Below are 13,944 nucleotides of genomic sequence, written 5' to 3'. Positions count from 1 at the left end.
ATTTATATTTACTGTCCTTTGAAAATGACTGATGAGAGAGTCCTCAGCTCATCCTACATGGAAAAGACTTGCTGGAGGCTCTTTCTAGTATCTCACTACTTCTTTTGGTTTGGGGCAGGAAGTAATGGACATGAAAAGCCAAAACTGGGGAATCATGACAGGTCCTCCTGGGTTGCAAAGAAGTGTCTGAGGAGTCAAAAGCCCTCCTGGATTGAGATGTGTCTGGTCGGTATGACAGGTCTTCCTGGAGAGAGATCGATCTGGGAAGTCATGATGAGCTCTCCTAGGAAGAGTTGCATCTGGGGAATGTTGATATGTTCTCCTAGTTTGCATTGTTCCTGAGGAGTCAAGAGCCCTCTTAGACTGCGATGTGTCTGGAGGGTCATGATGGACCACCCCTTGAGTGAGATGGGTCTGAGATATTTTGCTGAGCCCTTCTAGAATGAGAAGGATCTGGGAAATCATTGCATCCCTGCTAGAGAGAGATGGATCCACGGAGTCCGGACAAGAAAGCCTATGAAAAGTCAGACCTTCATTCTTGCTTCCATTTGGCATTGGTCCAAAAGGCCTCCATCTGTTTTCCCATCTGTCTCATACCCCTCAAGCGAGTCTCCATCATCTTCCTCTTTCTCCTTTCCCAGTTTAGTGGTAAAGATAGCTCACATCATGATCAACTCACATCATGGTGCACAACCTTCATCTTCCTCCCACTGGCCCTGCCAGGCTTCAGCTGCTTTTTGCAACACTTGCAACTGAAAGATTGCAAAGATCTCTTAGGTAAAAGTGACACTTCAAATGCATGACTGCTGAGAGTAGTAGAGCCCTGCCCAGGGTGGTAGCATGTCGGGCTCCTGAGCTTTAACGGGCAAGGAGGAGAAACCACACCGGAGGGTGTTAAGTCCCAGAGCAAGATGATCTTCTAGAGAGCCCTGAGGGAAATGCAGCAGGGTGGGGCTCCACTAGGAGCCTCAGGGCTTCAGGAAACACTTCACTAGTCCCTAAGAGGATCACCTCTATTTTGTTAAGCAATGCATATAATGGGGTCAAGTTTAGCCGCGATCCAAACAACCTATCTACGAAACAGAAACAGACTCAGGGATATAGAGAACAGACTTGTGGCTGCCAAGGGGGAGGGTATTGGGGGAGGGATGGAGTGGCAGTTTAGGATTAGCAGATGTAAGCTATTATATATAGAATGGATAAACAACAAGGTCCGACTGTATAGCACAGGGAACTTTATTCAATATCCTACGATAAACCAGAATGGAAAAGAATATTTTTAGAAAGAATGCATATATACGTATAACTGAATCACTTTGCTGTACAGCAGAAATTAACACAACATTGTACATCAACTCTACTCCAGTTTAAAAAAAAATGTTTAGCCATGATCACAGTGTTTACCTACATCCAGCTAAGCCTGACTAGATATTAGGTCATTGTCCAATTGATTGACTGGGATACTCACTCAAGATAAAGAATATTTGTGTGATGAGGGTTAGGAATAAAATCATTTTCAGGGATAAGATCTGTTTACATTTTTCAGTAATTAAATCTAAAGAGGTCCTAGAGTTTCTTCACCGTTCAGTGCGTTTTCATTAAAACACTACCTCCCTCAGTAGGAGTGGATAGGGGTGGACATAGTTGCTCATTACTGAAAGTTGATTTCTTCTTTACTCTTTTCACTGACTCAGTCTAAGCCAACCTCTTAAAGTTGTTTTTATTTTGCCTTGGAAAGAAAGCAATAGTGTGCCCTTACATAATGTTAACGTTTGGAGAAGTGCCTACAGAATATCTAGTTTCTCTAAGTGAGTGATTCTGCGGTTCAGTCCTAATGTAAGTGTCCTGGTGAGAGAGGTGTGTTGATGGTCAGATCACCTTCCTTATCTTCTTTGTTCACCCCAGCAGCTTGGAAGTTGGAGCCCTGCACGGAGCAGCATGAAACACCTCTCCCAAGAAGAACATGGCTCTGGGGCTTTGGCATGCGAGCGCCTGCAACAGTATCAGAAATCCGAAGCTGGACTTCACATCTGGCCTCCACTGCCTGCCGTGGAGTTAGGAAGGAAGACACGATTGCTCACCACACTGCTGGTGTAACAGAGGCTGTTTTGGAAGCACCTTCTATGTGCCCATCAGTGGGTCAAGTGCTTTTCATCTATTTTCTCACTCACAACACAATACTAGCTGGTAATAAATGAATAATTCTCCAGGGTCACATTGTTCTGGGAACACGTAAGTAAACAAGCTGGGAGGCAAGGGCACTTGATGAACTGACGGATCAGAGGGTCAACCTGACCGTGAGTTCCTTAAGGATGGATTCCTCATGTGACTCAATTTTATTCCTGCAGACCAAGGCCCTGGAAGACTCAGAGGACAGTTTCTGGGCAGGTTAAACAGGCTGAAGGGAGCAAGAGGGGCTTAGGAGGCAGCATGGGCTAGCAGTAGAGCCAAAATCCTTCATCCTTCTCAAAGGAAGATTGGATTTTCTCCGAGATTTCTCTGAATTTTCCATCTGGACCATTTTGCTGCAAACTGGCAAGGCTATGAGATTCCCCAAGACTACCTGGGCACATCCTCTCTTTGATGGAACACAGCCCTAATATTTTCAGGGTCCCCACAGTTCTTATGATCAGCACTACTCAATCTTGGTTTGCCTGCAGATGACTCTTCACAGTCTTTTGAAATCAAAGAACTCAAATGTAGGGGCTGGAATTGCTCAGGGAAGGCCAGAGTTAAGCACCTGTTCAAATGGGGGATGAAATGGGCAGGCCCCCTGTTCTACAACCTCACCTCTAGTCAGAGTGGCTGAAGGCATTTGTAAATCTGCGTCCCCTCTTAAAGATAAGTTCTTTGGTAATAATTTTGCATTACAAAATCATTTCCCTTCTCAAAATGGGAACTTATGTTATTTTGAAATCCTTTACCCATTTAAGAAAATGTTGACAGTAAAAATACATATCAGTAAAAGATGTCATTTGGGAAAGATTGCATTCCTAATTTGCCTTTCTATAAACTCATTCCTTACAAAAAGATAAACTGTGACTTTATTTTTTTTAATTTATTTTATTTATTTATTTTTGGTTGCGTTGGGTCTTCGTTGCTGCGAGTGGGCTTTCTCTAGTTGCTGCGAGCGGGGGCTCCTCTTCATTGCAGTGCGCGGGCTTCTCATTGCGGTGGCTTCTCTTGTTCAGGAGCACGGGCTCTAGGTGCGCGGGCTTCAGTACTTGTGGCACGCAGGCTTAGTAGTTGTGGCTCGCGGGCTCTAGAGCGCAGGCTCGGTACTTGTGGTGTACGGGCTTAGTTGCTTCGCGGCATGTAGAGTCTTCCCACACCAGGGCTCGAACCTGTGTCCCCTGCGTTGACAGGCAGATTCTTAACCACTGCACCACTGGGGAAGCCCAAACTGTGACTTTATATAACAACGAAACTTTGGCAACAATGTTCTTCTTAGGCATTTTTGTAATATGTACATGTTAAGGATGTTTGCTGTTTGCCATGTTACATTTATCAGTCTTCTCCCCCTCTCCCCGACCAACATGTACTGTAAGGCGTACAAATACACAGCTGTATTTTTGGTCTACCCTCCATGCCAAAGAAACATCCTAGAGGACGTGAAGTATTCAACAGATGAATATTAACCAGAAACTCTAAAGGCAGATCACCCTACATTTTGCAACCTATCTGAAAACCCTAATCTTTTTTCATTAGGCTTATTTTCAGATGCTGAGGGAAAATATCTGTTTTGAAAACCCTATCACAAACATCCAGTCTCATCTCCAGATAGCACAGAAAATTCTAGAACAAAGACCCATTGTCTCCTGATTCCTGGCACAGCCCTGCCTGATTTGGGATTGAGAGAGAATGTCTGCAGAGGGCACCTGAGACATTTATTAAAATATTGAGCAGAGAGACATCCCCTTGGGGGAGAAAGCTTAGCTGGTTCTAACTATGGGCTCTGAAGCTGGACTGTGGCATGTCAAGACCCAAGTTCACTCCTGGCTGTGTGACCTTGGACAAGGTGTTAACCTCCCTAATCCTCAGTGCCTTCCTTTGTAAAATTCCTTTGTAAAAAATAGATGTGCACATCAGCAGAATGTCTAGAGTGTAAGTGTTCAATGAATTTTAGCTATTATTGTTATGTTATGATTTCAGTACCGGCATGTCATGTACACAGCAAATCTAGTTTCTGGAAACTGTGCAGTGATGTCATTCCTCAGGTTTATCCAGTTTCCTACCAATTGAGTCTATGCCTTTGCTTCTCCGTTCTATAAAACAATGAGATAAGCATGTAAATAATCATCCCTTTGTGCTTATAAGGCATGATCACATCCGTGTTCTTATTTGGTCCCCACAATATCTCTGTGGAAGTAAATGAGAAAGACCTTGTTATCTCCATTTTACAGGTGAGGCAAAAAGAGGTTAAATGACTTTCCCAAACTAATACTAAATATAGAATAGAATGGGACTTAAAGCAATATCTTTCTCACTGTGTCTCTGGGCTGAGTAGAAAGAGCCTTGGCAAAACATCACCCCCCTAGTTTGAGTTCCTGACTACCATGTTCGCTGGTCTATGCCACTGGCCAAGTTTCGCTGCCATCACTGGGAGCATCGGGCTGGGAGGGGGGTGGGATTTCTCCTCCGCTTCCTGGGATTCTGGATCCACACTTTGCTGCCTTAGCTTTGAAGCCTAAGCATCTGGTATCAGCCTCTCATCCTGCCCAAGGTTGTACCGACAAGTGTTACTAGAAGGCAGCTTGCTGGGGCAAATCACACCGTTCCTACACATACAAGCCCTCCCAACTGACATCTTTATCTACATTAAATACCATCAACATTCTCACCCAAGGCAGCTTTGAAAGGAAAGGAAGTCACAAGAAGGCATCAGGCTGCCTGGAGGAGATGGATAAACATTGGGGGTGAAGGGATGTTTCTATTCTGTGAAAGTCCAAGGTAGCTCCAGCTTCCAAGCAGCCAGACCTGACCCCTGGGCACTGAGGCAATGGATTTGAGCACTTTGCATCCTTTTGGATGAGAATCAGCTCTGGTGGGACCCTTCCTTTGTCCCTAGTCCACAAAGTAGGGAAGGACTCTCTCAAAGTACCTGGCACAGGACAACTGTAATGACCTAAAATCATAAAACCAACCCTGGCTGTACAACAGAATTGTATATGAAGTTTTTAATAAATACCTATGCCTAGACCAATTCAATCAGAATCTTGCACCTGAGATCCAGGTATCAGTATTTTTGTAGTTGTATTGATATACATTGTATTGTATACGTTATCTTATTGGTATATAATAAACAATTTGTCAGCATAAGTATACATCACCGCAATCAAGATAATGAATACAGACATCACCACCACCTAAAGTTTCCTCATGCCCTGTGTAATCCTCTCCCATCCCACCACCAGGCAGACATTGATCTGCTTTCTGTTGCTATAGATTAGTTTCCATTTTCAAGAATTTTATGCAAATGTAATCATATGGTATTTTCTTTTTCTTCGGTCTGGCTTCATTAACTCAGAATTATTTTGAGATCTACCCATGTGGTTGTGTGTCAATCCTCTTTCACTGCTGAGTAGTATTCCATTCCTTTGTGTGGATATATCTCAATTTCTTTATCTATTCACCTGTCACTGAACATTTGAGTTGTTTCCAGTTTGGGACTATTATAAACAAAGCTGCTCTGAACACCCATGTACAAGTCTTTGTATGGATGTATGTTTTCTTTTCTCTTGGGTAAATATTTAGGAGTGGAGTGACTGAATCATAGAGTGGGTATATGTTTAACATCTTAAGATGTTGCCAAACAGTTTTGCAAGTGCTTGTACCAGTTTACGTTTCCATCAACAGTTAATGAGAGTTCCAGTTGCCCTACATCCTCACCATTCTTGTGGGTGTGGGTGTATAATACATTTCATTGTGATTTTAATTTGAATTTCTATAATGACTAATGATGTTGAGAGCATATTTCATGTGCTTTTTTCCTTTTTTGACATACGTAGAACTTTTTTTTAAAATAAATTTATTTATTTATTTATTTTTGGCTGCATTGGGTCTTTGTTGCTGCACGCGGGCTTTCTCTAGTTGCAGCAAGCTGGGGCTACTCTTTGTTGCGGTGCACGGGTTTCTCATTGTGGTGGCTTCTCTTGTTGCAGAGCATGGGCTCTAGGATTGCGGGCTCAGTAGTTGTGGCTCACAGGCTTAGCTGCTCCGTGGCATGTGGGATCTTCCTGGACCAGGGCTCAAACCCGTGTCCCCTGCGTTGGCAGGTGGATTCTTAACCACTGCACCGCCAGGGAAATCCCAACATATGTATATCTTTTTTGGTCAAGTTTCTGTTCAAATCTTTAGGGATGGGAGCTAAGCATCTGTTAAAAGTAAATAAAAGATCCCTGGTGATTCTAATGTTCAGTCGGGATTAAGCACTACTGTCTTTCTGAAAAATTGAGTACAAATCTTTCATTTTAATTATGTGGAAACTGAAATCTGGGGAGAGATTGGATTACTTGTAAAGTAAGGGAAATTGCAAGACAGAGAAATCACCCTTAACACAATTATGGCCATTAGGGAGCAAGCTCTTCATTGCAGACTTAACTGCATCATTTCCATAAGTTGGATGAAGTATCTATCCATGTCAAGACTTGCTGGTCTTTGTTCCAAGCTGATCATTCATCATTTCTCTTAGTCATCTGAGTATTTGTTCTATAATACACATTTGAAGGAATTGACAATTGACTTCTTTTAACCAAATATTTGACAGTACTATACCTGTGGTGAAATGAAAGGGAAAATAGTCTTAGGGCTTCCACATATAGTGTTAACTACACAACTCTAGAGGACTCCATTCACATAGACACAATGTGCAGTGCACAACCTGTACAACCTTATATGGTAATCCTGAACAACCTTAAATCTAAGATCTAGGTTCTGAATCTCACCTTCTAACTGTGTTATCCTAGGAAAGTCAGTTGAATCTCTGACTCTTGGTTTAAAATCTATACAATTTGGATAATTAGCGCTCACAGGATAAATATAAATGAAATGAGATGACGTTAGGGATTAGCAAACCCAGGTGGCTATAGAAGCTAAAGCAAGTAACTTAAATGAGCAAAGTGGTTCAGAGAGGTGATCAAGAAAAAATGGGGTTCATGACAAACTGTCTAATCAGCTCTAGATGATTATGGCCTTAGAAAAATGCTGGCCCAGAGTTACCAGAGCTTCTATTTTTTTAAGAGAAGTCAGAAATCAAAATAGGTGTGGTTCAGATGTCCACTGATAAATGTGAAAGGACCTTATAAATCACAGCGCACCTTATATATTGAAAGGGCATCACTCTGTCTTAAATCAAGCTGTGAGTCAGTCCATGTGGGTCTATTGTAGGTGTCTGTCCTACACCCCCTCCTTCATCTTTCTTATGACAAGTACCACCAACATCACACGGTTCATGACCCAGACTGGGTCAATCATCTTATCCTGTCTTCCTGGCCACAGTGATTGGCCCAAGAAAGAATGTACCCAACTGGGCAAAAAAAATAAAAAGAAAAAAATAACACCCTGGGGATTTTCCTAGTCAGAGCTAATAGAGAAGCTTCCTTCCCTCTCTAGATATGCGGCCATAAGGATAAATATCCAGAGCTGCCTGTGACCATGCTCCATGCTGTACAAAGAAAGACCATCTACTCTAGGGGAGAATAAGGACGACATAGTGTGATAGAATTCTGTCATCATGTGAGTCCCTGATATCAAAAGACCCTCTCCAAGCTTCTGTTACATGATCCAGTAAATCTGGGACTGGGCTAGCTTCAAAGAGATTTCTGTTGCATGCAACAAAAGGATCCTGACAAATGCATTTTGCCATCTTGAAGTACAATGGCAGCAAATGAGTTTTCACTGATTTTCAATACATCCTCAGGATATCTGATTCATGGAGAGAGGATACAGTGCTAAGAAGTGAGTCTTGAGGAAGGAGATGGAAAGGTGGCCATGGTGTTTCAGGGGAAGCTAACCAGGGCTGTGTAGAATTCTCTTTGTTGGTTTGGACACTGCACCCTGAGGTATTTTCTCATATTTGAAAGCTCAGATGTGGGCTCTAATGAGCTTCCAGAAGTGATGGGCTTTTAGAAAGGGATTTACACTAGGACACATGAGAGATTGAGTGGGACACCACTATGATATTTTATTAATTTACACTGAAAAATAGAACTGATTTGTAGACTGGAACACTTCCATCAGCATCTTAATACATTATGTTCTTAAGCTACACTAGAAATAGAAACATAATTCAAAGCCACTTTGTAAAAACTTTGCTGAAATAAAGCATTGTCGAGGGGGGTTGAAGTCAATGTGTTCGGTGTACACTCGCCTTGGAGGCAAACCATCATCCGAAGCCAGGTCACAATCAAAAGTTTCTTTGGTGGGAATGGGATAGAAAAAGAGGTGTTAGGTAGGTCGAAGTTTAATGGCGTTGAGCCAAAAATAATGATGCATTCATTTTGCAGGGCAGGTTATGTAGTCTTTGGATTTGGAAATATCCAAAGCTCAAATTGCCAAGCCTTGTTCTCTCCTGGAGAGTACTCATCTGGGCAGAGTCAGTGTCTGTCTCGGCAAATTTTCTTTCCCTGCCATACGATGACTGAGCACCTCCTTTTGTGCTGAAAACGCTTTTTCTATACATGTTGTAATGCCCTCAGTTGGATTCTGGAGTTGTGGTGTGTGTGGCCAGCTCCAGAGAGCAGACTGTGTTCTTCCCCACTCTGCTTTCAGTGATGTTACATTGGCAGCTGGAAATCAGGCATGGTGAGGGTGTTTATACCAGAGAAATTGGCAAACATTACAAATCAGGGTCTTTTTTTCCCCTCAGCAAGCTGGTTGTTCACCATTAACTAGCACACTACAGGTGATGAGCCTTCTTTCAGGTGTATATTTCTACTTTGATCTATTATGGGCTGATCTTCTATTTGACAAGTAGAGAGCAATTTGTTGGCATTATTTCTAAGATCTTAGAGGACACCTCACTTTGTCCCTAGCCCTCACAATACAGGGCTCGCCTAGGCCAGGCTCCAGCCCCGTGGGAAGCTGGTCTAAGGCACTTCCTGACCCTCTCAGCACAGTGCTTCCCACCACGCCTCTCACCTGGCAAAACAATTACTGCCTGTGGGAGTTGATCCAGCTAGTGGGAAGGATTTCATAGGATCATTTATTCTAAGTTGCTAGTATTAACACAATAGGCTGCTCTTTGTATTTTCATAGGAAAGAGACAGCCTAAGGGAAGGGAGACAAGGGGGGAGATTTCTGGCAATACTGCAGGCTGCTGGGGGAGGGAGCAGGGTGGTTATTTGAGAGCATGAGTGTTATGACATTTCTTAAATGCTCTCAGGTTGGCTGCCACCTAAGTGTAACCCTGCTCATCAATTTTGCAAGTCGGGGAAGAACTGATGACAATCATAATAATGATGACGGTGATAATGATGACGATGTTGATGATATTCTGCTGTCATCCCAATAATGTCCCAGGAGATTTCTCTGACTTTTGGGGAACCCTCAAATAGGAGAGAGAAATTGTTAAAACTTAATCTCTGTGACTCATTGACGTGAAAGTACTTGTTGAAAAGCAAAGATTTATTACTTGCAATTTGGCAAGATCCTAAAGACGGTCCTGTGATGGCATCCAGAAAAGGCGCCGTGACTCACAGGAAGTAAACTCAGATCTCCTGGGTCCCAGGAGCACCCTACCCTTTGACCAGCCTGCTGATTCCTCACTCCTGGAACTTTCACTTCCCTGGAAGTTTCCTTCTAAATGCCATGAACAGGATACACCTGGATATGCCTCATTAACAAATAGCTTGGCGAATCAGAGACTTGAGACAACCTCCAGAATCATAATCCCAGGAGCTGCTGTCTGGTGTCTTGGGGACAGTGACAGTGGCAGGCCCAGGCTGGCCTCCGGTTGGCAGGCTGCCAGGGGAGGTCTGGGTGTTTCCGCCGGTTCTCAGAGACTCCCTTGGCACCCATTTCTTGTTCAGCGCTTATTATATATTACTTATTATTTATTAGTTATTACTCATATGGTGTCTTCTTTTTAATGCCTAATATGTGAGGGACTCGGCTGATTCATATGGAAGGAAAGAAAACAGGCATGAGGTGAGTGCAGAGCAGTCTACTGAAGGCGGATTTCACTGACTTTAAGAACATGGGACTTGGGCTTCCCTGGTGGCGCAGTGGTTAAGAATCCGCCTGCCAATGCAGGGGACACGGGTTCAAGCCCTGGTCCAGGAAGATCCCACATGCCGCGGAGCAACTAAGCCCCTGTGCCACAACTACTTAGCCTGTGCTCTAGAGCCTGAGAGCCACAACTACTGAACCACGTGCCACAACTACTGAAGCTTGCGCATGCTCTGCCACAAGAGAAGCCACTGCACTGAGAAGCCCGCGCACCGCAATGAAGAGTAGCCCCCGCTCACGGCAACTAGAGAAAGCCCGTGCGCAGCAACGAAGACCCAATGCAGCCAAAAATAAATAAATAACATAAGTAAATTAAAAAAAAAGAAGAAGAACATAGGACTTAAGGATAGACAAGAGGCAGAATTCTGAGGACCTGAAGTTCAGAGCCTTTTCAGGGCATAGTGTACAATGCTTACCGTCAAACCCAATTTTTGAAAATACAGTGTGTGTGTGTGAAAAAAAAAAAAAAAAAAAAAAAAAACAATTTTTGGCTAAGTCATGTACACTTTCTGGATAACTGCTTTAATTTTCTTTTGTGTCTACTCACCTTTTTTAAAAAAGAACTATGCACTGATTTTTCAGAAAAAAGAACCAAACCTGGAGCCTTCTATAATAATAAATCTTTATATTTCTGTGATACTTTATAGTTTACAAAGCATATTATCCCATTTGATTCTTTTGATTCTTTTTTTTTTTTTTTGGCCTTGCCTCACGGCTTGCAAAGATCTTAGTTCCCGGACCAGGGCTTAAATCCCAGCCCTCGGCAGTGAAAGCACCAAGTCCTAACCCCTGGACCACAAGGGAATTCCCCTCATTTGGTTCTTACATAAACCTTTTGAGGTTGATATTATTATTAACCACATTTTATAGATAAGCCATTAAATTTCACAGAAGTTTGGAGACTTTCCCAAAAGTGTCATAGGAGAACTAAAAGTTGAACCCGGGTCTACAGAATCCAGAGTGCAGGCTTACAAACAAACAACAAACAAAACCAACCCCAAGCCCTATACCATAACTCTTTGTAGAAGCACTGAAGTGCAGAATTCAGGGCAAATTTGATCTTGAACTCCTTTTTTTTCTTCCAAAGATGCCTGAAATCCTGGAAGCTCTTGTTAGGACATGGCCTCTCCTATAACACAGAGTCTTCAGGATGGTTCTAGATAGTGACGTTCCAAATCAGAGTAGCACTGATACACACAGTACTGGATGGAACTTCTCTCTGCACCCACAAAGTAAAAAGTAAGTAAATAAATAAACTTAAGAACCTTTTTTTTTTAACTGAATATTGTTCCATCTTAGCAAGTGTGCCCTTTCCTATCCAAAAGAGAAAGAAATACTCCCTAAGGAACTCTAGACTCCTGCTGTCAAAGTCTAGACGACTGTGGGTACACCTGTCAATACTCCAGTGTATGCAATGTTTGGGAAGATCAGATGAATCCCTGCAGATGAAAGTACTGCTGCAAACTCTAGGGTTCTATGTAAGTGAGTCTGCCACCTTCAGATGAAAAGAAAACCAATAAACTTGTTTAGATGGGCAAGGAGTGTCCAAACTTGTATTTAGGAAGGACTTATAGACATATATGAGAATCTTAATGAGAGCTGGTCTGAAACATCTCTAGGTATCACCTTATCCCAACCGCCAACAAATTATTTTACTCTCAAAGCCCTTTTCATTAAGCATGAATTACATTTTTCTATACTTTTTCTATAATTTTTCCTATTTTTCAAAGCTATTATTTATCCTGTACAAGGTTCCACTATACATCACACATTCTCCTCCTCTTGCTTACAGAGTAAACAAGTGTACACCAGCCCTCTGGCTCAGGTTCACAGGTCTTCCCTGGAGAAGGGTGTCAGGCCAGGTAGACTCATATAAGTTTAGCTCTGGGTTGTTGCATGAGCCAAAGTCCTTTTGTTACCCTCATGAACCTCTCCCACTGCCCAGGAGCCTTCAGGTTGTGTAAGTGCCCATGAGGCAGGACCCCTCCTGGCTAGGGCTGCCTGAGGAACTGTCCATCGGAAGGCGCTCTGGTTGGAAAAGTGATCTCTCTGGGGATGTAACTAGGTCAAGATAAAATGAATCAAGACTGGTCCTGAAGGGTCAAATCTTAGAAACTCGCAAGGTACCTAATACGTGCATCAGTTACAGCAGGAGGCAGAGGGATGAAAAGATACCTGGCAAAGTGGTCAAGAAGAGGGGTGGAACTTGCCAATGAAAAGGGTGGTTCAGGAGCTAAGTCCACAAGCTCTGGGCATCTGCCAACATGACCCTTCTAATTTTAATGTTTGAACCAGAGTGATCCATTAAGTGGGCCATGTTAGGACACAGAGAATAAGTAGACCTCTTATAATTTCTTAATTATTTACCAAAATTATCTTTTGGTTCATTTGATTAGTATGGATTCTTCTTTGGAAAAATAATCTCATTTTTGAAAGGTATGCCATCTTCAGAGAGAGCATGCAGTTTTATATCCTACTCAAGCCTCCAAAGTACAAATGTGTTGTCAGCATCTGCTTTGGATGGGCTGAAATCACCCAAGGATGGCACTGAGGCTGACGGGCAGGGCCTCTTGGAGGCTGTACCTGGTGAGAGCAAGTTGGTGGAGGAAGGAGGGTGGTCATTCTAGTGCAAGGTCTAAGGATTAACTATGAGGGCCCAGAAATTCTATCTAATCAATACTGAGGATCAGTTAGTCTTCGGGCACTAATTCATAATGTCTCAACTCATAAGAGGCTGAAGAATAAATAGTATTGACTATTTACAGGGAGGGTCATCATCCTTTTCAGCCGCTAATGTGTACATGCTCTCTGTCTAGTTAACTCTCTTCCAAGTAATAGGGTTCTTGGGAAGCTGAATCTGTTATAAAACTATGGACTTAGCAAGGAAAGGTCTGGAGGGGAAATGCTTCTCTACTCCAGAGACAGACCAGAAACGCTCATGCCTCCCTTCCTGAATAGGTGCTAAAAAACATACAGAGTTCCTGCTCTCAGAATCTCCTTTCTCTAGACTCTAGGTCCAGCCGTCGCCTGTCTCTTCAGGTATCTTGACACCACTGATGAGGCTCTGGATTCCTTCATTTTCATTCATAACCTCAACTCCCAGACCGTACTTTAACCCTTCCAGCTCTGATCTAGAATCATTCTGAGGTCTAAGGCAACTTCATCATTTCATCCAAGATGTATGGATATTATGACCAATAGCTATATCGACAATAATTAACATTTACTGGGCACTCACTACGTGACAGGCATGGGGATAAATGTTTTATCTTCATTAACTCATTGAATTTTCATAACAACTCTCTGAGGTAGGTACTAATAATTAGCCCCATTGCATAGACGAGGAAGCTAAAGCTTTGGGTGGTAACTTGCCCAATATCACATGGTTGTTAAGCAGTGAAGCCAGGATTCAAGCCTAAGTCATTTGGACTCCAGAGCCTGCGCTCTTAACCATTAGGCAACACGGCCTCCAGGAGTGACCTTGATCCCCTCCTGAGAGCATCTCTCTGTGAACTCCTACTCACTGCACACAATCAATGAGGACAAGTGGTCATGAGTGCTTTCTTTGTTGAAATTTAAGCTTAAAAGCAATAGGTTTGGAGTGTAATTATTAGAAATCAAGCCATAATCTGGGAGTAAATAACAACAGAAAGAGACAATGAGAATTCTGTCTGAGAACCCATTTATAAAGGTCAAGGAGTCCACACTATATGGCTC

This window comes from Balaenoptera borealis (genome assembly GCF_965194805.1).
Source record: "Balaenoptera borealis genome assembly, chromosome: 11".
Taxonomy (NCBI): domain Eukaryota; kingdom Metazoa; phylum Chordata; class Mammalia; order Artiodactyla; family Balaenopteridae; genus Balaenoptera; species Balaenoptera borealis.
The sequence above is the reverse complement of the archived record's forward strand: the minus strand, read 5'-3'. Positions refer to the sequence as shown.